Consider the following 22,572-nt stretch of genomic DNA (forward strand, 5'->3'; position numbering starts at 1 on the left):
AAATACTAATGTCCGAAGTTAATTCTCTGAAATTGAACGGTTCATAATGTTTGATCTCTATAAACGTTTCTGGTCCAGTATCTGAAGTCTTCCTATTAATAAGCGTTTATTGCAATTGCAACTTACGAGGCTTATTGCATACGAATTGTAGCAGGCCAACATTATTCTAAACCTGTCTCTCGGCGTCTCACGACGGGCAGCTTTTATGCTTATTAGAAGAGATTCTTAAATTGAACAATATTCGAAGATACGCTAGTGCTTTTGTAAAACATATATTATTGATTCTTACACTCGAAAATATTCTACAAATTTAATGAACAGGCGAGACTTGCACAGTACCCTTAACAATATACGTTACGTACATTAAACTGAAGTAAACATAGATGTTAAAATAAATGTATAACGGTAAATCCGTTACAAGCGAAAAGGGGGCGAATGTACTCGATCCCTCTGACTCAAAAGTCCCACCGATGCCAGCTCCTGGAATAACAACAAAACGGGATTGTACGCGAATCCAGAGATTTGTTGCTGAGGAGCTGTGGACAAGTCTTCTAATGGGTGTACTTGTAGTTGGCAGGAGTCTAAACATATTGTTGGGTGCATGGGCCTAAGAAGCTACTCAAATGGGTCTGAGTTCCCAGTTATTATGTAAAGAAAAAAATGCATTGTCGTACATCTTATAAAAGGTTCATAATAAAACCAGTGGACGAGGCTGGCGCTACAGTTATTTTTAGCTTATGGTCAAGCAGCACAATTGTCTACATAAATATGAAAACAAAGACTGTCTAGCTCAGTTTACTTATGCCATCAGTGACAAACTAAAACGTTCTCACAAAATAACCAAGTTGGCAGAAACACGATTTATTACCTGCTATCTAAACAGGTATGCTCAGGAAGATTTTATCTCTTACTCAGAATACGCAATCTCGATAATACACGCCTTCCTGTCATTTCTTATATAAGCATAATAGACCCGGCATGGCTAGGTGTGTTAAGGCGTTCGACTCATAATCTGAGGGTCGCTGGTTTGAATCCCCATCGCACCAAACATGCTCGCCCTTTCAGCTGTGCGGGCGTTATAATGTGACAGTCAATCCCATTTCGTTGCTAAAAGAGTAGCCCAAGAGTTGGCGGTGGATGATGATGACTAGCTGCCTTCCCTCTAGTCTTTCACTGCTAAGTTAGGGATGGCTAACGCAGATAACCCTCGTGTAGCCTTGTGCGAAATTCAAAAACAAAAAACAAACAAGCATAGTAATCGAAGAATTATACTTCAATATCAAACATCAAATGAATCTTATAATTATTATACTTACTTCTTACATTAAACACACAAAACAGTTCATCGTTCTCAATGAAATTCGTGTGAAACGATTATCTTTGTCTTCTAATATACAAGGTGGATATGGTATATTAAAATAATACTGGAGACTGAACGTATGTCACATTGTATGTCGTCGCGCCCAGTTAGGCTCTATCCGCCGAGTGTGAATCTTGAACAGTTCTGCAGCGTAGTTCCATTGTGACACTGTTGTTAGGATGTCATGTCCGGAATGCTTCACTGATAATATTTGAGTAAGCTTTTGATCGTGTGTCTAATGTGCAAGGAAGACTGTTCCCTGGCACGCGAATCAACAGTCTGTCGGTGAATACTTGTTTCATTCTTCAACCACTCGAGCTGTGTCATGGAAACCGTTTATGTATACTTGACTTTTCCTGTGCACTATTTCATTTGACACATGGACAGATTTGCCAATGACGTTTGTGCTCGTGGATTTTGATCTGTTACAAGACGCTCCTTTGCTTACCTCATATGATTTACGACTTGTTGTGGACCTTGTGCCCCAAATTGAGCCACATTTCTTTGTAACGTGACGGTTAATTTCGCTGTTCATTATTTAGGAGTAGGCCAAGAGTTGGGAGTGAGTTGTTGACCAACTGTTTGTTTGTTTGTTTTTGAATTTCGCGCAAAGCTACTCGAGGGCTATGTGCGCTAGCCGTCCCTAATTTAGTGGTATGAGACTATAGGGAAGGCAGTGATAACACCACCTACCGCCAACTCTTGGGCTACTCTTACCAACGAATAGTGGGATTAACCGTCACATTATAACGCCTCCACGGCTGAAAAGGCGAGCATGTTTGGTGTGACGGAGATTCGAACCCGCGAACCTTGGATTACGAGTCGCACATCTTAACCCACTTGGCCAGGCCGGGCCTTGATCAACTGTCTTTTGTAACTTAAATTATTGACAGATATCTCGGAGAGACTTTCAGTAGCTTTACATTCGCTCCTCTTATAAAATAACGTTTCTTAAAATACTGATTATGGCATGCGATGGGCTCTTATAATTGAAACTTTGGATAAAAATGTCTTATTTTATAGAAAATTTCTATATGTTTGTGTGTACGTATATCTATATAAACTGTAAATCAAGGTGATTTCAGATCAACAAAACTCGAAATCATTTTTTCATCAGAAGGAAACTGGACTTTTTTTTTATACTAATTATAACCGTAACCGAAGTAACTGTTTTTCGTTAATCAGGAAAGTAGTATTGGAGCTCATTTATAATTTCATGGGAAATCCTGTCATACCTCTTGTGATTAATGAGAGCATTTTCAGAATAAAGGAAGTGCATTATTTTTCTCATTCAACCATCATTTTATCCATTGAAATAATTGATAGGCTCTCTCTTATGAGCAATTTCTGTTCATTAATTGCGTCAGGGAGGATTTTAAATAGTCCTTTATCCATATCACGTGACATATGGTAGAATCAAATTTCTTGTTCTATAACTCGTATACATTATATTCCGAAAGGTTCCTAATTGCTATGTGATGTTCTAGTATCTTGTTACCAATGGGATTACAGCTGCGTGTTAGTTGAGCGTACTCCAGTATGGAGCATTTAATATGGAAATAGGGTTAATAAGGTACGTTAGACCAATGTTTTTCAATCCATGGCTGACAACCCAAAAGTCTCGTTAGAACGTGTGAAAAGGTTGCGAACATTCTTTGAAAATAAGTTTATTTGTCTGGTAAGCCAGTGTTTTTTATCTTGCTTTTTTTCATTAACTCTACTTACTGGTTCGTCACTGACTACCAATGCTTACAAATGATCCTCATCTAAACAGATAGTTGATAATTACTGGAGTAGACGACATGTTAACAGTATATTTGTAGTTTTCAAACATATGATCTTAAAACTCTCAACACTGCTTTAAAAACATATTTGTCTCTGAAGGAATATAGATAACTACCAGTGACCTCTTGTATTTTTGTGGCGAGAACTCAAAACCATTTCTCTAAGGATATCTTAATGATGTAGATTTGGAACGTCAGTATCACAATTTCCATGTAAGTTTTTAATAATATAAATGTGCATAATATTACAACAATATAATGAAATAAACAGTTTCATGGTTCTTAATTCAACATATAAACCAGTATGTAATTATGTTAAAACAAATGTAATACTGTTCCACGTTGGTAACTTCCTACAGAATTATGGCTTTTCTTATATTTACTTACAATGTTTCTTTTCGTAAGTGTAGTTTGACTTTTTTAAGTTGAGAAGTTGATGTGTATTTGTTCTCAAACGTTTCAGCTTTACATGATTTACTCGTTCATAATTCATTCCTTTTAATGATTTTTCTATCCGCACACTATAAGTATCTTTTTTCATTACTATAAGACCCAGCATAGTCACAGAAAAAATGCTCGCCCTTTCAGCCGTGGGGACGTTATAATGTTACGTTCAATCCCTCTATTAGTTGGTAAAAGAGTAGCCCAAGAGTTATGACTAGCTGCCTTCCCTCTAGTCTTACACTGCTAAATTAGTGACGGCTAGCGCAGTTAGCCCTCGTTTAGCTTTGTTCAAAAACAAATAATTACTATAAACTGAAAGTTAGCATCAAATGGTCAAAACTTTCTTAAAAATAGGGACAGGTTTGACTAACAGCAATTTTTATAGTTATTTCTTTAGTTATTCCGTTCTATATGTGTTTGCATGAAAAATAACATAGCTAAAGTTATAATAGTGAACCGAAGCCTTTTAATGATTATTTACCGTAATTTTTGGTTTTCATGTGAAGGTGTTCAATGCTTGAAAGTGTAATTTTGTTTCTTTTAGCGGTAATTTGATAAAAAGGAATGTTAAAGTCTAAATGTAAAAGAACAACAAAATCAGTACACAAATGTAATTATATAACATGTGGTATGTAAAGCTTCAATCATAAACAATAATCTATTAGTTCGACATTAACATTTTACTCACGTTTGAAAATCCACACATTACCTTCAGAAAGTATAAAAGCAAATAGTTACGGATCAACCACAAATTAAAAAATTAGGTCCGCTAACCATTAGGTGGATATCGAATCTCGAGCTTTAAGGCTTATTTCATTTTCTATTGAATTTATCGAGGAAGTAAAGAGACAAGGTTCAGTGGTCCAAACAGAGAGCGATATAACAGTTCATAATACACTAACAATACTTCACTTTTAACGTGGAGCAAATGGCACACTAATGGTACTTCACTCCTAATGTGGAACAAATAACCTACTAAGAATACTTCATTCTTAACATGTAGCAAGCGGCACTCCACAAGTACTTCATTCTTAACGCGAAGCGAACTAGAAACTGTCTGTTTATAGTTGGTGAACTTAACCAAGCCTTCAGTGATGTCGAGAAAACCCACTTGTAGAGAAAAATATATATGTAAAAACGGCTCGTTTGGGTTGAGAATTTTTTTTTTTTTTTTACGTAGAGGAGCAAAGAACGTCGAAACGTTGTTTGCTCCTCTACGTAAAAAAATTTCCCAACCCAAACGAGCCGGTTTTACATATATATGTAACCAAACCTTAGTATACACTCTAGAACTTTAAGGATAGTTTTGCAAATGAAAGTTATAGTAAACCGCAATACTTGACGAGAGCTTTGGTTCAGTTAAAGAAAAGAAAATATACAGACGTGTTGCACATATACCTAATATGATAGCTTTAATACTCCCACAGCATTGACAGTTGAAACGAAAACTCGGTAGAAATACACTAGCCCTTACTGAATAAGTTAAAAGAACACCAAAAAAAAATACAGTTAGGTAAGATATACATCATTCTGTGATATCTAACTCATACATGAGGCCCGGCATGGCCAAGTAGTTAGAGCGCTCGTCTTACAATCTGAAAGTCGTGGGTTCGAATTCCCGTCCCACTAAAAATACTCGCCCTTTCAGCCGTGGGGGCGTTATAACGTGACAGTCAATCACACTATTCATTGGTAAAAGAATAGCTCAAGAACTGGGGTGGGTGGTGATGACTAGCCGTCTTCCCTCTAGTCTCTCACTGCTAAATTAGGGACAGCTAGCGCAGATAGCCCTCGTGTAGCTTTGCGCGAAATTCAAAACAAACAAACAAACTTTGAATCACTTTTACCGAATAATCTAAAATAACCCTCCCAACGATATAAACCGCAACTACAATATTAACATAATAGATTAATAAAAATGAAATAACATATATTCAAGTTCACACTTGAAACAAAATACTATCAACAATGTTTAATCTTCTACACTTATATGTATTCTACATGATTAAATTTGGTGAAAAAATAATTAAAACAAAGTAACAGAAATGGAGGTCATTTACTTCACGCGGCGGCCAGAAGAGTTTCACGAAATGGTAATTTGTGACGCCAGTAGTGAAGTTAAAAGCCATGAAACCTCGATCTGGAGCCTGTTACGAAATCTATATATAAGTACTGGTTTTACAAGAAAAGAGATGAATATTTTATATTTGTTGGTATCCTAATTATTGAGTAGTAGTGCTTCATTTTTCTTCGACAAATAAGTTTGATATTTTGTTGAGTATGCTTAATTAAGTGTCATTGGAAGTTTCGATGATTTTCATTTTTGCACTTCTCAGTTCAAATGGTATAACGTAACATTAGGCTTAATAACATTAGATTGGGCATTTGATTGGCTCGTGTATTCCTCGGTGTGGATCCCTGTACGTGGTGAGGGGATCTCCCAGGGAAGGTTCTGTTTTGTCTGGTTACCTTCTCTGGGATCTAAACATCCACCCACGTGTTTGCCGTGCGTGGCGACCCGTGAAGGGGAGGAGAGGATCCTGGTGGTTGAGGGGTCCAACCCTAACACACCACTTTGGCCTTGAATTCCTGAAGACGGGCGGCCTTTGGGTGGCCCCCCTTGGGTCAACCAAGTACCAGTGTTGGAAGTTCTCAACGGGTGTTGTGGACATTGTGCCTGATGCTGGTGTTTGGGTATAGTGCTCACGAAACCTTGGCGTTGCTGCATTGTCCTTGCATGACATTGTAGTGCGTCCCCTCATAGGGCTCCATGGTGGGTGGGGTCAGTGGGAACCGAAATTTTTCTTTTTTCCTATGGATCCTCCTTCAAAAAATTTTAAATAAAATAGTGAAAAAACAGTCAATAGGTAAGCGACCACGTCTTGAAGACTCTGGGCAGCAATCTTCAACATCTGTAACACACGTACCTCATTTTCTTATATTACATTCTCTTTCAGAAAAACCTTTAGGGCAGTTGTCCCCCTTTTTTATTCAGAAGGGACTAGAGGGTCTTGCTGGCTCTCCAAAGTCAGTAAAGAAGTTTCGATCTGGAGATATATTAGTTGAAACATCCACAACCCACCACCGTGAACTCCTCTTGAATTCAATGACAATTGGGGATATACCTATTGAGGTTATCCCTCATGCTACCTTGAATTCATCACGAGGAGTCATTGTTTAGAGGGATTTGAAGAATGTCCCCGAGTCAGAGATTCTCGCTGGTCTCTCCACTCAAGGAGTTTCTGCAGTGAGGCGCATTTCCACTCGCAAAGATGGAGTTACACTGTTGACAAATATCCTTGTTTTGACATTTACCTCATCACATGCACCTGCCACCATCAAGGCAGGTTATCTTAATTGCAGGGTACGGCCATACATTCCAAACCCTCTCCGATGTTTCCAATGTCAGAGGTTTGGCCACTCAAAGACATCATGTCGTGGTTCCCTGACATGTGCTCGTTGCGGTGGCAAGGACCACGATGCCTATGAATGTGATATGAATCCACATTGCTTCAACTGCAATGGTTTTACTCTTCCTACTTTTGTTCTTGCCCAAAATGGTTGGAGGAAAAAGGGGTGCAGCGTTGGAAAACGACTCATAACCTTAGTTATCCTGAGGCTCGGAAATTGCTGCCCGCCACTACATCTCGGACATATGCTGCTGCACTTCGTTCCACAACTACAGTGGGAGTGCAGACAGATCTCTCTGTGCCTCTAAGAAAATCGTTTTCAAAACAAATGAAAATCCTTTTGACCTCCATGGTTAAAAAGGTTGAATCGACTTTTGCACCCATCTCTGTTCCTCCCATAGATTCCAACAAACCTCAAGATCCACATCCTTTGGTTTCAAATACAGGCATTTCTTCTGATACATCTTTTTCTCCCACCCCAAGTGGCAAAACAATCATTCGTTCGCGTCCTCAGTCACTGGAATCCTCTTCCAATAACAGACCTGCCCAATCAACCCAGGGCAGGATCCATGGAGGTTGATAGACTTCCTCCGACTAAGGACAGTGAGGAAAAAAGACGTGGTCGTAAACAGAAGAGTTCTAGAGCCACTTCGTCTACCCATCATTAAAAATGGCCACCTTGATACAATGGAACTGTCGAGGTTTACGTTCTAATCTGGATGATATCAAAACACTGATTGCTTCCTACCATCCTGTATGTCTTTCCTTACAAGAAACGTTTCTAAAACCTGCTGATACAGTCACCATTCGGCAGTTTTCTCTGTACAGAAATGACAGGCTGTGTGATGGACGAGTTCGTGGAGGGGTGGCACTATTGGTTGATCAGCATGTGCCCACCCTGTCTTTGTCACTCAACACACCCTTGGAAGCCGTAGCCATCCGTGTTTTCTTGGGTCATACCATCACTGTTTGTTCTCTCTACCTGTCCCCTGTAGAGACATATGATCAATCAGACCTTGATGCTCTCGTTGAACAGTTGCCGTCTCCCTTTCTTCTCCTGGGGGACTTTAATGGACATCACCCCTCTGGGGAAGTGCTGTTATTGATGGGAGGGGTCGCTCTGTAGAGAGTATGCTCTCTGATCACAACATTTCTCTTTTCAATACTGGTTCTTCCACTTATTTTCATGCACATAGTCAGTCCTTTACCGCTATTGATCTCTCCGTTTGCTCCCCTTCATTATTCTCCAATCTTTCATGGAGGGTTGACAATTATCCACTAGGCAGTGATCATTTTCCTATACTTTTGAGAGAGATTGGCCGTGGTCGATGCCACCCTACCCGCGTGCCCCGGTGGAAGCTGGAACAGGCAGACTGGTCCACTTTCACTGTTCTCGCAGAACTTGATCCTGCCGTCGTGAATCAGCCATCAACAGACGACTGTGTGACAGCGGTAACTGGCTGTATTATACAAGCAGCTGCTCAGTGTATTCGTGAAACCTCGACACGTTTTCCACGATATCCTCGTCCGTGGTGGAATCCTGCTTGCCACTTAGCAGGGAAGGCTCAAAAAAACTGGCCAGGGATAATTTTCGTAGATATCTCACACTTTCGAACTGCGTTGCTTTCCAACGGGCCCGTGCGCATGCTAGGTGGGTAAGACGTCAAAGCCAGAAGGAATCTTGGATTAAGTTCACAACTAGCATATCTTTTTACCACCAGTTTCAAGGTCATATGGGACAGGATTCGAAAGGTCAGTGGGCACTACCATTTTGTCCCCCTCTCGATCTTGCTCTCTGATGGTCAGGAGGTGGCTAATGTCCGGAGCATCTCTGATACTCTAGGTGAAAGCTTTTGCCGGGTATCTAGCACTTCTGCTTGTTTCTCCACCTTCTTGACCATCAAGACTCGGGCAGAGCGTTCACCTCTTTCCTTTCCAACTGACTATCTCTTTAACTATAATTGTCCCTTTACACTGGTGGAACTGAAAATGGCCCTTCATCGGTCTGGCAGTACATCTGTTGGACCTGATGATGTACACTATGACATGCTGCACCATCTATCTCCTGCTTCTCTTGATGTCCTTCTACTTGTCTTTAACCGGTTCTGGCAGGAGAATGTTTTTCCTGATGCCTGGCGCCAGGCTATTATTTTACCTTTTTTCGTAGCCAGGGAAAGATCCCAAGATTCCTTCAAACTACCGTCCAATTGCTTTGACGAGCTGTCTCTGTAAGACCTTAGAAAGGATGGTTAATGCTCGTCTTGTTTGGTTCCTCGAATCACACAACCTCCTCTCGCCCACTCAGTGTGGGTTCCGACGACAGCACTCCACCAAAGACCACCTAATTTGACTTGAAACATCAATCAGAGAAGCCTATCTCAAACGCCAACATCTTGTATCAATATTCTTTGACATTGAGAAGGCTTGTGACACAACATGGAGGTATGGCGTTTTGCGAGACCTCCATACATATGCGTTACGTGGCCATTTACCCATGTTTATTGAGAAAATTTTAATGGACAGGAGATTCCAAGTTCATGTGGGTTCGACACTTTCCCGTTCTTATGTACAGGAACTTGGAGTCCCTCATGCCTGTGTTTTGAGTGTCACATTTTTCAGTATAAAGATAAATGCCATCACTGAACAATTCCCTCTCACTATTGCGAATGGGCTGTATGTCGACTACTTTCACATCTCATGTCAGTCGTCGAACATGAGATATATTGAGCGGCAACTACAAACTACAAACTTTAATTTCTCTCTCTCTAAAACCGTTTGCATGCACTTTTGCCGCCAACGGGGTATTCACCCTGATCCTGAACTTCATATCGGTGAAGTTTCGCTGCCAGTGGTCCCTGAGACCAAGTTCTTGGGGCTTATCTTTGACCGTAAGTTGACCTTTATACCACACTTAAAGCAGCCACGGGTCAAATGCACAAGAGCACTGAACATCCTCCGTGTCCTCTCTACTACCAGTTGGGGAGCAGATCGATGTTCTATGTTAAAGGTATATCGTGCTCTTATTCGATCAAAACTCGACTATGGATCAATGGTCTATGGCTCTGCCAGATCCTCGGCCTCAAAGATGCTAGACCCCATCCATCACCAAGGACTTCGACTCTGCACTGGGGCTTTCCGCATCTTTCCAGTTCAAAGCTTATACGTTGAATCTCACGAACCTTCTCTGCACCTTCCAAATCAGGTAATTTAGTGGGCTCTGCTATGGTTTGCTGCGGTTAGGTGGTTGCGCGCAGAATCCACTCTACAGCTTCCGTGTTCACTGCTGAACTGTATGCCATATATCTTGCCCTGGATCATATATATATCTTGCCTATTCCGTACATGGACTATGGTCTTATATTCGAGGCTCGGCTCCGTGCCAGCTGGCAATCCACTTGGAGTGAGCAACGCGACAACAAGCTTTTTCAAATAAAACCTTATACTGGACTTTGGCCATCTAGCTTCCATAAGGTTCGGAAGGAGGAAGTTGTTCTAACTAGATTACGCATTGGTCACAGTTTTTTAACTCATCGTTTTCTTTTATCTGGAACTGATGCACCAGTGTGTAGTTTGTGTAACACTCAAATCACTATCAGCCACATTTTACTTTCTTGCCATCGTTACGATTCTCAACGACGGCAATATTTTAAACATTTTTTTCCCAGGGTTTATCTGTAACATTAGACAGTGTTATTGGTGATGGTGATACTGTCCACCTTGATAAAATTTTTAGTATTTTAATGGCCATTAATCTTTTTAATCTCATTTAAGTGTTGGATATTTATTCATTACACCTTTTAAATTGTGGTTCCCTTTTCAGTTTCATTCTCTCTAGTTCAATTTGACATTGAAAAATGGCCAGAACATTAAATAACTCGACATCAGGACTGGAAAGGCAAACTTCAGGTGACTAACGCTGCTGTTTGAACTATCTGTTTGAACTACCCGTTAGTCGTCCTGGCGAGTTGTTATTCCAATTTTGCTGCATGTCTTTTAAACTTTTGGTACTGGTCATAATGACACACAACCCGGAACCAGGACTGGAAAGACCAACTTCAGGTGGTTCTGGTACTTGCCTGTTAGTCTTCCTGGCGGGTTATGATCATTACCATTCTGCTACAGAAGTTCTTTACAACTTTATAGATTGGATGTCAACATCGGTTTTATGCAATGTTTTGTTTTTAATTGCTGTTTTGTTTTTACCTTCGTTTACTTTTACAAATTTTACTCCATTTATTTGACTTTTATTTTTTTACTGGACATTTGGCTACTCATTATTACGATTTTGCTATGTGTCTTTTAAAACTTCTATTATTTTACATTTTGATAATTGCTGCTATGACACATAACCCAGAACCAGGACTGGAAAGGCCAACTTCAGGTGACTGACGGTGGTTCTTGAACTTACCTGTTAGTCTTCCTGGCGGGTTATGATCATTACCATTTTGTTAGAGTAAGTACTTTACAACTTCTTTTACTCTGCTTTCTCTCTTACCATTGTAAACTAGGTGTCAACATTGGTTTTATGCTTTTTCTGGTTTTCAATGATGTTTTACCTTCATTTTTTTTGTGTATTTTACTGCATTTAATTTATTTTTACCTTTTTACTGGACGTTTGGGGCAGATAGCCTAGCTGCTTTGTGCAATAAAACACTAAATCAATCAATCACTGTCTCGTGTAGGGTCTAAATTTTCTAAATATGTTAATAATTCGGTATATTAACGAGAACTTGATATACTCTGTGTAATTTGTAGGACCTCAATTTGGTCCCGACGAGGTCAGACCAGTCTTGAACGTTAACAAGATATAGCATCGTAACCTGAAGTTAACAAAGGCAAAGCATAACAATAAGCTAAGTGAATTTTGTCAGCTTCAGATTCATGTTCTGTGATAATGAAACGCCCCCGCGTGGGTTTTTTCGCTATACGGATACGTTTTATCCCACATTTCAAAGATATTTTATAAAAAGTTATCTAAAACAAAAGAAATTTATCTCCCTTCTCTGTTACTCGATCTACGTTACCTCAGATAGTTTTGTTCTGTTTGCCTTTAATCTCCAACCTCCTCTTATAACTTTCGCTCCACAAATTTTTCTCCTTTCAAGTTCCGTCGGAAAGCCAAACAGGCGAACACCATTTTTAGGGAAGCTATGAAAAACTACATAATTTAAATATTTTACTTTTTTTAAATTAGTATGTACGGCATAAATGCCTAGAAGTGATATGTATGTAAAATGTGTGTACGTGTATTTTATAGCAAAGCTACAACTGATTATCTGCTGTGTGGAGATCAAAATCATTACTATTCTCATCATACTAGCAAACCTTTATGAATTAATTTCGGTAATACGTGATCTTCTAGTGTTTTGCTTATTTTACATTATTTCTGTTGGAGCCATTTAAATTTTTTCTGCGCTACTTATCAAATGCAGTTATTGCTTATTCGTTACGGAATGCTAATCAAGTTACTTGTAACTTTGACTTCTGTATTATGCAACAACTTTGCTTCGGAACTATACATCCTGTGACTTTTTTCAGTTTCTACAAAATGCTTATTATTATTTCTTGGTATTTTAATTACTGAATTCCTTTGTTAGTTTCCAGAACTTTTCAAGGAATCTGATTTAAAGGAGTAAATCACCAGACCAACGATTAATCACATTACGATAACCTCTTCTCTGGAATATCATTTGGAATAACCATTCTTGTGCTTGAAGCTTGTTAAAATGTTCTCAACCATAAAATCAGATTTTTCCTGCTTGTTACACCTCTTATTCCGAAATTCAGCCCTTAGGGTTTTTTTGTTGTATAGAGTTCCTATAAGGGGCGTGAAACTCGTTCGTTATAAGCGTGAAGCGCATCAAGGTATATTCCATTCAGGAGTTAATGATTGGTAATATATATAATATGCGTTTGTGTGTGTCTGTATACATAAAACTATAATAATTGTAACAGAACTCTCGTGTGTTTTCTCTCTCATGCACCACAATACTATATTACTGCAATTGCAAGTACCATTTATTCGTCGTTTACGAAGAAAGTTCTACTATTAGTTCTGTAAAGTTATAAAGCTGATGTGATATTGATTACAACAATCCTTTTTAAGAGTTTTTTGTATAACCTAATACAAAAAATAAATTTGAACAGAAATTAATGGTGGTTATATTTGTAGTTATTTTGCTTGTTTTGTTAAGCACAAAGTTACGCAAAAGGCTATCTGTACTCAGCCCGCCACGGGTATCGAAACACGATTTCAAGCAGTACGAGTCCGCAGATATACCACTGTACCATTGTGGGGCCATGTGTAGTCGAAACTTAATTGAGGAAAGTTTGTTCGTGCAAGGTGTTCAATGACAACTCTTCACAAACAGTTTGAGAGAACAAGATACATATTTATAAAGTCAAGTATACGAAGTGTCTTCTTATTTTATGAGTTGATCCCTAGGTTGTTGGAAGAAAAGATATGCAGTTGTGAAAATCTGTAACATAGCCGTTACAAAAGAATATTTGCCTGTTGTCTTTTTTTTTTTTGTCGCGGGTTTGCATCCCCGTTGCGCCAAACATGCTCGCCCTTTCAGCCGTGAGGGCGTTATAATGTGACGGTCAATTCCACTATTTGTTGGTAAAGAGTAGCCCAAGAGTTGGCGGTGGGTGGTGATGACTAGCTGCCTTCCCTCTAGTCTTACACTGCTAAATTAGGGACGGCTAGCACAAATAGTCCTCGAGTAGCTTTGTGCGAAATTCAAAAATAAACAAAATTTTTTTATGCACCACAATATTGTATTATTGCAATATTAACGTCAAATAGAATCTTCGTCAAGGTATTGTTTCTTCCCTGTGGAAATTGGAGAAAATATAGTACACAGATTATCCTGTTTTGGCTCGCACACGTGTGTGTGAATATATATGAATATTTACACGCAGGGAATTCCTTTCCTAATCTCGCTTCGACCCTCCACGACTTATTCTAATGCTTGCCATAACAACTCCACCTTGTGGCACTCCACTATACAAGTATTTTGGAGTTCTTTTACTGATATTGTTGCCTGGCAACGAGAAATGTTCTTCCTCATTTCTACTTTGCAGCATGTTTCTCGATGTATTTGATGAAGTGGCTTGGTTGAATCATTGCGTGTGCATTTGTGTATGCCTGTTGAATGAGCTTATTATGAGTGAGCAAGAGAGGAACGCTAAACAAATTTCATATTAATATTATGTTAGAGACCGCGACCTCGTCGTTCACTAGTTTCGCTAGATCTTCTCAAAATTATTATTATTGGAATGTAGTTGTGAGAGTACTTTAATCTTGTGTTGAATAGAATATTACACCATATATGTAATGTGTGTGTGTGTCAGTCATATCATTCTTACTTTGGTAGTTTGATTACGAAAGTTTTAACATGTATAAAAAAAATGTTGGAACATATTATCTCTTTTCCTACTGGGTAGTTATTTACCAATCAACATGTTTTGTATTTTACTCGACTTTATTACATTAACTTTGCGACGTCGAGCTGCAACTGATGTTGTGTCCGTTTTAAAATGGAGACAGTTTTTGCTTAATCAGTATAGCTAAAATTATAACGGATTTACTCTTATACATTTAAGTTAATATTTGCATTGATTTCAGTTTGATGCATTTGACGTTTATTATTGGATGTGTATTGCGCAAGCCCCGCCTGTTCTTGAGAGAAAGAATCAACAATATATGATTTGCGAAAACCCTATCGTGTCAACGAATATTGTTGAAAGTTCGAGAATCTCGCCTTGTTTGTATAAAAGCTAGTCGAGAGATAGTGATAGAATATACTGTTGGTCAGTTACAGTAAGTATACTATAAGCCTGGGCAACTGTAATTGTAGTTAACGCCTGTTAATCGGAAAATTGCAGAATTTAACTAAGAATGTTTATAGATTTCAAACATTGCAAACTGTCCAAGTTCAGTGAATTAACTTCGGACGTTAGTATTTCTATGAGGACGTTAAATATCTTCGTTGATAAAAAGTCAGCTTGTAAGCGATGTGAGAATAGCCAAGAAAAAACAGCATAAACTTAAACGAGGTGTAACATTATCAACTCAGAATTAATACACTTGTCGTGGACCTGAATCGTCGACAAAATATTCAGTTCTAGACCAGATAGGAGACTTGATATAGTTTAAATTTGTAAAACCCTTGCATATAAACCATTATTTCTAATAACCGTTATTATAAATTGTATTGTTGTATTATATTAAAATATTTCTGTTAAGAAACAAAATTCAGTGTATCAATCTTATTAGCAAATATAATAAATGTAATACGTATTGACATTTATTTAACTTCTAAATTCAAATTTCCGTTCATATGAAATCGTAATATGTAATATACGTAACATAATAAGTCGGAGACTTATCCGAGATAAATTATAATTCGTAACAAAATAAAACATCAGTTAAGTACCCAGCACTTGGAAAACATTGACTTTTTCACTAATTACAGTCATTAATAAGAAATTCTGAGTAAAAGTAAGGGAAAATGGTAACAATTATAATACGTCATTTCAATATTCAATGCCGACGAAGCATCTCGTCCAATACCAAGACTCCACAGGCCGACTGGGATACAACAAATATAGTAGTGGTTAAGACGGTACTGATATTACTAAGCTAATATGTTATATCTGTTACGGTATCAACTAGACTTTACGTTGGTAAGTGATGATTTTTCATCAGCCTTGTATATGTGGCAAGACATCAAAATTATGGCAAGGATGTTTAGGACTTTTATTTGTTTGTTGTGGCACCACACATTTTACTGGCGAATTGGTTTGTACTATGTTAAATGCGAATTGGTTTGTACTATGTTAAATGCGAATTTGGGTCAGCAAAGTCGCCATGCATTTAATATTTTGTTGTGTATAATATTAGTCTAGAACATCTAACAAATAAGATACGCTGAAAAAATGCAATAGAAATAACAGCATACATTCGTGTATCATTGTATACACTCATCTCGAAGCTATTAGCTGATATATTGTAACATTTTGTCTGTTTTCATATGCATTTATTATCTCATAAGATTAGCTAGGAAGCAGTTGCATATAAACTAGTTTAAAATTTCTTTTTTTCTCTCTAGAATGTGCATAATGGGAAGGAGCAAACTGCATTAAACTTGACATTTGAGAAAATTGTTCACTCGGCGTGAAATTACTGAGAGATCCCTAATCTGGGGTTTAAGTTGCTCGTGTCATATAGCAAAAAACAAAACAAAAAAACACGCCATTCAATATATGTGGCATTAATGTCTGCATGGCACTGGGTGACATTTTAAACTATTATGTCACTTGACCTGTCTCAAACACAGACATTCTTAGTAAGCAGTGCACGCAGTGACTCATCTGGTGGGAATTAAGTTTAGTAGGAGGTGTTGACACACCGACCAGACTCGTCGACTGGAGTACGTTTGGTCAGTGTTGACAGAGTCTTCGCTGAAACGTCCATGAAAGAGGTTAATCAAGTTAATTTACAAGTGAGTGGGTGGAGTAAAGTTGCGTTTAAATGATGAAATAATTAGTTTCGACGTTACGATTATACTTGCTTAATATTCAGTTAAACACTTGAATATCTATTTACAGAGAGAAAAGTGTTATATTATAATAGACGAAAAACTGAGAATGTCTTCTTCAAATGAGAAAAATAAATTATAGGAATTTCATGTTATAACTGGAACGATAATACAAAGCTTAGAAGAACATGTTCTACGTGTAGACTGTGTGTCTACAGAGTTGTTTAAAAGTTACCCAAGTGGACGTAATAATTGTATACCTACTTTAATTAATCACGTTTGTGTAAATAAAATATTTGATTCTAAGAATGAATACGTTTTTTCGTGTAACATGCTTTTATTTAGAAATTCTAAGCAATATAAGAATTATGTTTTTCTCATTGTAACTACAAAGCTCCTTCACACTAAAAGTATGTTTGATACTTTTCACTATGATAAAGGTCCAGTTTATCTCTCTTTGGTTAACTTGTATTCAGGGTTACTAACGAGGAGTTGAATTCTCCAAAACTAGTACAACCCAATAACACATGTTCATCAAAGTGTAGATTGAACTGGACCTTCCTTAAACTTCGACTTTGAAATCAAACAGTTTTTGAAATACTAAGTTTATTTATTATACCAGCTATTGTGCGACTGTATATTGTGAAGAACTGAATAGTGACCAATGACGCTTTTCTCCACTTTACTTATCCAGTATATAGGTTTTGCTCATAGTGACTACACATAGTGTTTGATAACATAGAGAGTGAAAGCACAATTATATACAAACATTTATTTTATTTTATTTTTTAAGAAAAATACTCTTCAATGTGTGGAGATTGTCATTTTATTAACGTTTAATTAGCAGATGTGTGTGTGTATGTTTACTCATAGCAAATTCACATCGGACTACTTACTGAGTCCATCAAGGGAAGTCGAACCCCTGATTTTAGCGTTGTAAGTCCTAAGAATAGTCCAGCATGGCCAGGTGGTTAAGGCACTCAACTCGTAATCTGAGGGTTGCGGTTTCGAATCCCTGTCACACCAAACATGCTCGCCTTTTCAGCCGTGGTGGCGTTATAAAGTTACGGTCAATCCCACTATTCGTTGGTAAGAGTATCCCAAGAGTTGGTGGTGGCTGGTGATGACTAGCTGCCTTCCCTCTAGTCTTACACTGCAAAATTAGGAACGGCTAGCGCAGATAGAACTTGTAGCTTTGCGCGAAATTTAAACAAACAAATAAATTAGTCAAATACAAAACATAACTGGAACTCGAGTGCCCGTTTCCGTTTTTCTTTGTGTTGTGGTAACGAGTATCATTTACGAATTATAGGATGTTTGGTAAATTAACTTTTGCGTGTTTGTCGATTTTGGGTGTTAAAGTGAAAGGGGTATTAGTGAGGTATGCACAATAATTACATGATCACTAACAAATTTATTACTTCCGTTTGTATTTAGAAAGTACATACATATTGTGTGATTGTGCCTTTATTTATAATAGGAATCTTAATCCTTGATATTATATAAGATGAAATGTTTGAGGATAGTGACAAGTTAGCGTAAAAATAATTAAAACGCTTATCATTATTATTTAAGTAACTGTGCAATCAGATGGGAGAACAATTGATTTCATATCTGAATATTTATCCGATATTTTGAAAATTTTGTATTAGAACAAATTAATTCATTTTTAGGCATACTTTTATTTTAGCACACTTTAATTATTTTAGCGGCCCACAAAATGTATTAATGAAACCTGAAGGACTTATAAGCTGTTTTCAATAATTTCTGATCACAAGTAAGCTAATTTTATAGGTGTGAATAAAAAAATTAACCTTATATTAATAAAACTAATTCTACTTAACACGTTAAAAATCCATGAGTGAAATTATAGGAGAATGTGTTATAACATTTTAATCATGCCACATCTGTTAAATCCAGGACCGACGACACCTTTATACCAATATCAAGTCTCATTAGTACAGCTGAAATAAGGCAGACAAAGTAAAAGTATAAGCTCTATATATCCGATTTTCATGAATACTGACTTTTATGGTGTGAACCAGCTGTCAAAGAGATAAGGAAAATATAACTTGTAAAAAAAAATTAAAGTGAGTGAATTTAACACTCGCTATTTTACCAACTGATAATTTTATTGGTAGATTTAGTGACAGCTTGAGAGACTGGGTTAGTCTTAAATATAAATATTAAGCTAATAACACAAAACGATCTTCATCGTTAGGGCCTGGCATAGCCAAGCGTGTTAAGGCGTGCGACTCATAATCTGAGGGTCGCGGGTTCGCATCCCAGTCGCGCCAAACATGCTCGCCCTTTCAGACGTGGGGGCGTTATAATGTTACGGTCAATCCCACTATTCGTTGGTAAAAGAGTAGCCCAAGAGTTGGCGGTGGGTGGTGATGACTAGCTGCCTTCCCTCTAGTCGTACACTGCTAAATTAGGGACGGCTAGCACAGATAGCCCTCGAGTAGCTTTGTGCGAAATTCAAAAATAAACACCTTCATCATTAAAAAAAATTAAATTAGTAATAATCAGTATAATTAGTTTTTGAATTATACAACCAAATAACATGACTTAGAAACTTGCTTTAGAACGAAGTATAGCTCTTAAGGTATTTTGATAGTTTTTGAAAATTCAAACATCTTTACGTTGAAATGTAACTACAAATGGTGGTCAGGTTAAGAACACATTTGTGCTGCACGACATTTTTTTTCAATAGTTATGAAATAAAAACAGACGAAAGTTTTTATTTTTTTAAAGTGGAGCAACACTCCTTTTCTTAGCTGTATGAATAAGACTTGTAATGGCACAACCTAAAGTATACTATTATATGTTATCAAGGAAGTTTAAACATTAACATGTATCGAATTATCAATTTATATTTATATGAACCTATTGATATGCTAAATAAATGTGAAACGTTTGGTTTACTCTAGGTCTTCATGAATTTGTGAAATTTGATATATTCTGAGCTTGAATTCTAGGAGAGTTTACGAACCTTCATTGTCAATGAATGCATCTCTCCATTGAGCTAGAAATGCTATTAGAATAACCAAGCCTTTAAACTGTTGTTCATTATGGTTATTTTAATAGGATGTTTAAATCCTCGCAAGGTTTTAAAAGTATCCCTTTAGCTTTCAAATGATTTCTAATAAAACAGTTTTAATTCTCGCACATTTATAAGTTTTAAAATAATAGTTGACTACAAATAAGTATCTCGTAACGCCAAGGCTTGTTATTCAACAAGGAACGAATAATCTTCTGTGAGATTCTAACCTAAATGAATCGTACAGTACTTGGCACGAGTTATCTGAGAACAAGAATAAATAATAATTAACGATGTAGTTCCAGAAGCTTTATGTAAACAACCTTTTAATATAGAGTGCGCAACAGCAAAGCCCTGTTCACGATATACGAGAACGGCATCTAGAAAATTCTCATATTTATACTATCGCTGGATCTTGTTGATATCTTACTTGTGGTATCATCTGTCTCTAACAACGCACAGGTGATAAGTAATGTGTATATATAATACATATTATTCGTGTGAATTTTATACATTAAATCGAGTCTGTCGGCGCGTGATGTTAAATATAATAGTAATAATTACTTTCAACCTAAGAAATAAAAGGTGTTAAATCATACCTTTTGGAGTGTTAAGTGTTGAAACAGGAACTATACCTAACTATACATTTCTTGCAGATGTTTTATTCACTCACATAAATAATTAATTTATATCAAGTAGTTAAACGTGTAATTATATAATTTTAAACGTTTGCTGAGACACTAGGTAAAAAAGTTAAAACTGTTCAAATTCTAAAGCAATAGCTTAAACTTGCCATAAGTGTTCCTGAGAAAAACTGATGTCGGTTTGTTTCTTTTTATGCACAAAGCTACACAAAGGGCTATCTGTGCTTTGCTTACCACGAGTACCGAAACTCGGTTTCTAACAGTATATGTCCGCAGACATACCGTTGTGCCCCTTGGGGGCAGCTGATGTCTGAACGTACAGCTCCTGGAGAAAAAAAAACAAAACTGGTGTCGAAACATGTAGCTCTTTGGGGGAAAAAATTAGTTAAATATGTCGAAACGTATGGCACATGTTAATTACTGATATTTACTTTAAGAGTTTTATTGTTATTTTTGTCTGATTTATTGTTGTGGGGCATTAGAGTTAACATTCAAACCATAATCGTACCTTTCATTCAAGGTATAGTTATTTATATATCAATGATGTCAGAAAAACACGTAGGTTGAAGAAGTCTTAATATAAAACGATAAAAACCTTATAGCCGGAAAGCGTTCGAAAAGTAGACCTAAAGTAGGAAAGTCTACCTTCCGAAAACTATCAGGTTTTTATCATTATCTATATATAAAATATTTCCTTATTATTTCTATAGCATTTCAAAACACAAGACCCTTTTTGATAAAGCTTAAGCCTTGTATTAAAATTAATAGTTTGTATGTAATGTATTAAGAAAAGACTGTCCAACATGTTTAGGTTGTCCTCACGAAACAACTGATTCACCACAAAGGAGCTGCTCGTTTTGTTGCTCGTTACCGAATGCGTCGGTGACAGGTGTTTTCCTTTGTATACCAAAAGAGGTTGTTTAAAAGGCTTCGTAAAACACGATCATTACAAAATTTTTGACTTGTTAACGTAAAAAATGTATACGGAATCGTATTACCAATATTTCGTAATATATTGCACAAAAACAAAAAGAACAAAAACTGACGCATGTTCGGGTGCCAATTTCCATGTTTGTATATAAAGATTTATAAGTACACAAGAGGGATACCTGCTAATTAGGGACAACCAGGTGAGAGCTCACTATTGTAGGTATGAAGATAAAACCGTTGAGAGTGGAAAAATAAATGAATTTTGATCGATATGATACTGAACAACAAATGAAAAAGAGAAAAGAAATACTGAGAAGATAAATTATGAGATGTGAATATGCGCCATATTTCAAAATATCAAACAAAAACGTGCCACTAGTTTATAAGCAGTTTGCAAGCTGTTGGCTGCTTTACCCCTACACCGTGCCTGAGTCAGTCAGTGTGGTCTATCTCTTACGTCCCAGGTGTCAGGACTACTGTTACTCGCTGCTAGCGAGGTTAATACTATAGTGCGTGTAAAAGTCTGCTTGGACAAGACCGGTTCTGTGAAAGAGCCGACGTTCACGCACAGACCTTTATCGTGTAATATATTTCTCTCTTGTTTTTCTGTGTTAGAGTTGTGCAATGTGTGCAAACAGAGGTAGCTAGGATCTGGTGTAGGACGCAGTTGCTTTGCGTGTAGACCGTTTAACGTTGTGCCTTTCAGTCATCGTACGAAGTTCTATTAAAATTGTACTCGTCGAAAGCTTTTGATAACGGAAATAAATACGATCTTTGGGGTGAGTATCGCATTTTATTCAGAAATTCGTAGATTAGTAACCAAGGTTTTAGTAAGTTCAAACTATAACCAACAGTCTAGCATAAAGACTTCGTACTACACGTATTTACTTTATGTTGTTATTTAGACAAGCTCAAAGCCCTTTTCTTGTTATACACATTTTTGGAATGTCCAGCTGAGACAAAACGTTGTTCTACATTTAGTTTTCAGCTTGTATTTTAGGTAGCGCAACTATTGTATTCACTATTGTTCGATAAAGCATGGGATTAAGAACAACATTAACAGTTTAAGTATCATGTTGAAGTTATGGCGATTGGACATCAGCTGTCGCCATGATTAGTGGCCCATATAATTGCCTTAGTTTAATCATTAATTATTATTTTACTTTCAAACTAATTACTAATTATTATTATTATTTTTTAAATTACTATTATTTTAAATAATAGTTACTAATTGATGGGTGTTTATATTTCATCACAGTGGTCGATACGATACTTAAGATACAGAAGTTTGTTACACAGTTTGACAGTCTTGTCTATAATTTATTATCTATATTACTAACATTGTCTTATTTAAGTACTTCACAGTTTACAGTGTTTTTTTAAGGTCTTGAGTTCAATCAACTAAATGAGGA

General features: G+C 37.1%; 1 protein-coding gene across 5 annotated transcripts in view; it reads left to right on the top strand.

Annotated features, from left to right (window-relative positions):
* Nucleotides 1–22,572, top strand: part of LOC143232647 (LHFPL tetraspan subfamily member 2 protein-like) — a 69,680-nt gene that overhangs the window by 29,877 nt on the left and 17,231 nt on the right. For 2 of the 5 annotated variants that reach the window (XM_076468304.1, XM_076468307.1), the window contains exon 2: nt 21,776–21,939. The exons of the other annotated variants lie outside the window; for them this stretch is intronic. The gene's annotated coding sequence lies outside the window, so the exon portion shown is untranslated. The remainder of the gene's footprint in view (nt 1–21,775; nt 21,940–22,572) is intronic. 5 annotated transcript variants of the gene reach the window in all.

The sequence above is a fragment of the Tachypleus tridentatus genome, chromosome 11 (assembly GCF_004210375.1).
Source record: "Tachypleus tridentatus isolate NWPU-2018 chromosome 11, ASM421037v1, whole genome shotgun sequence".
NCBI lineage: Eukaryota > Metazoa > Arthropoda > Merostomata > Xiphosura > Limulidae > Tachypleus > Tachypleus tridentatus.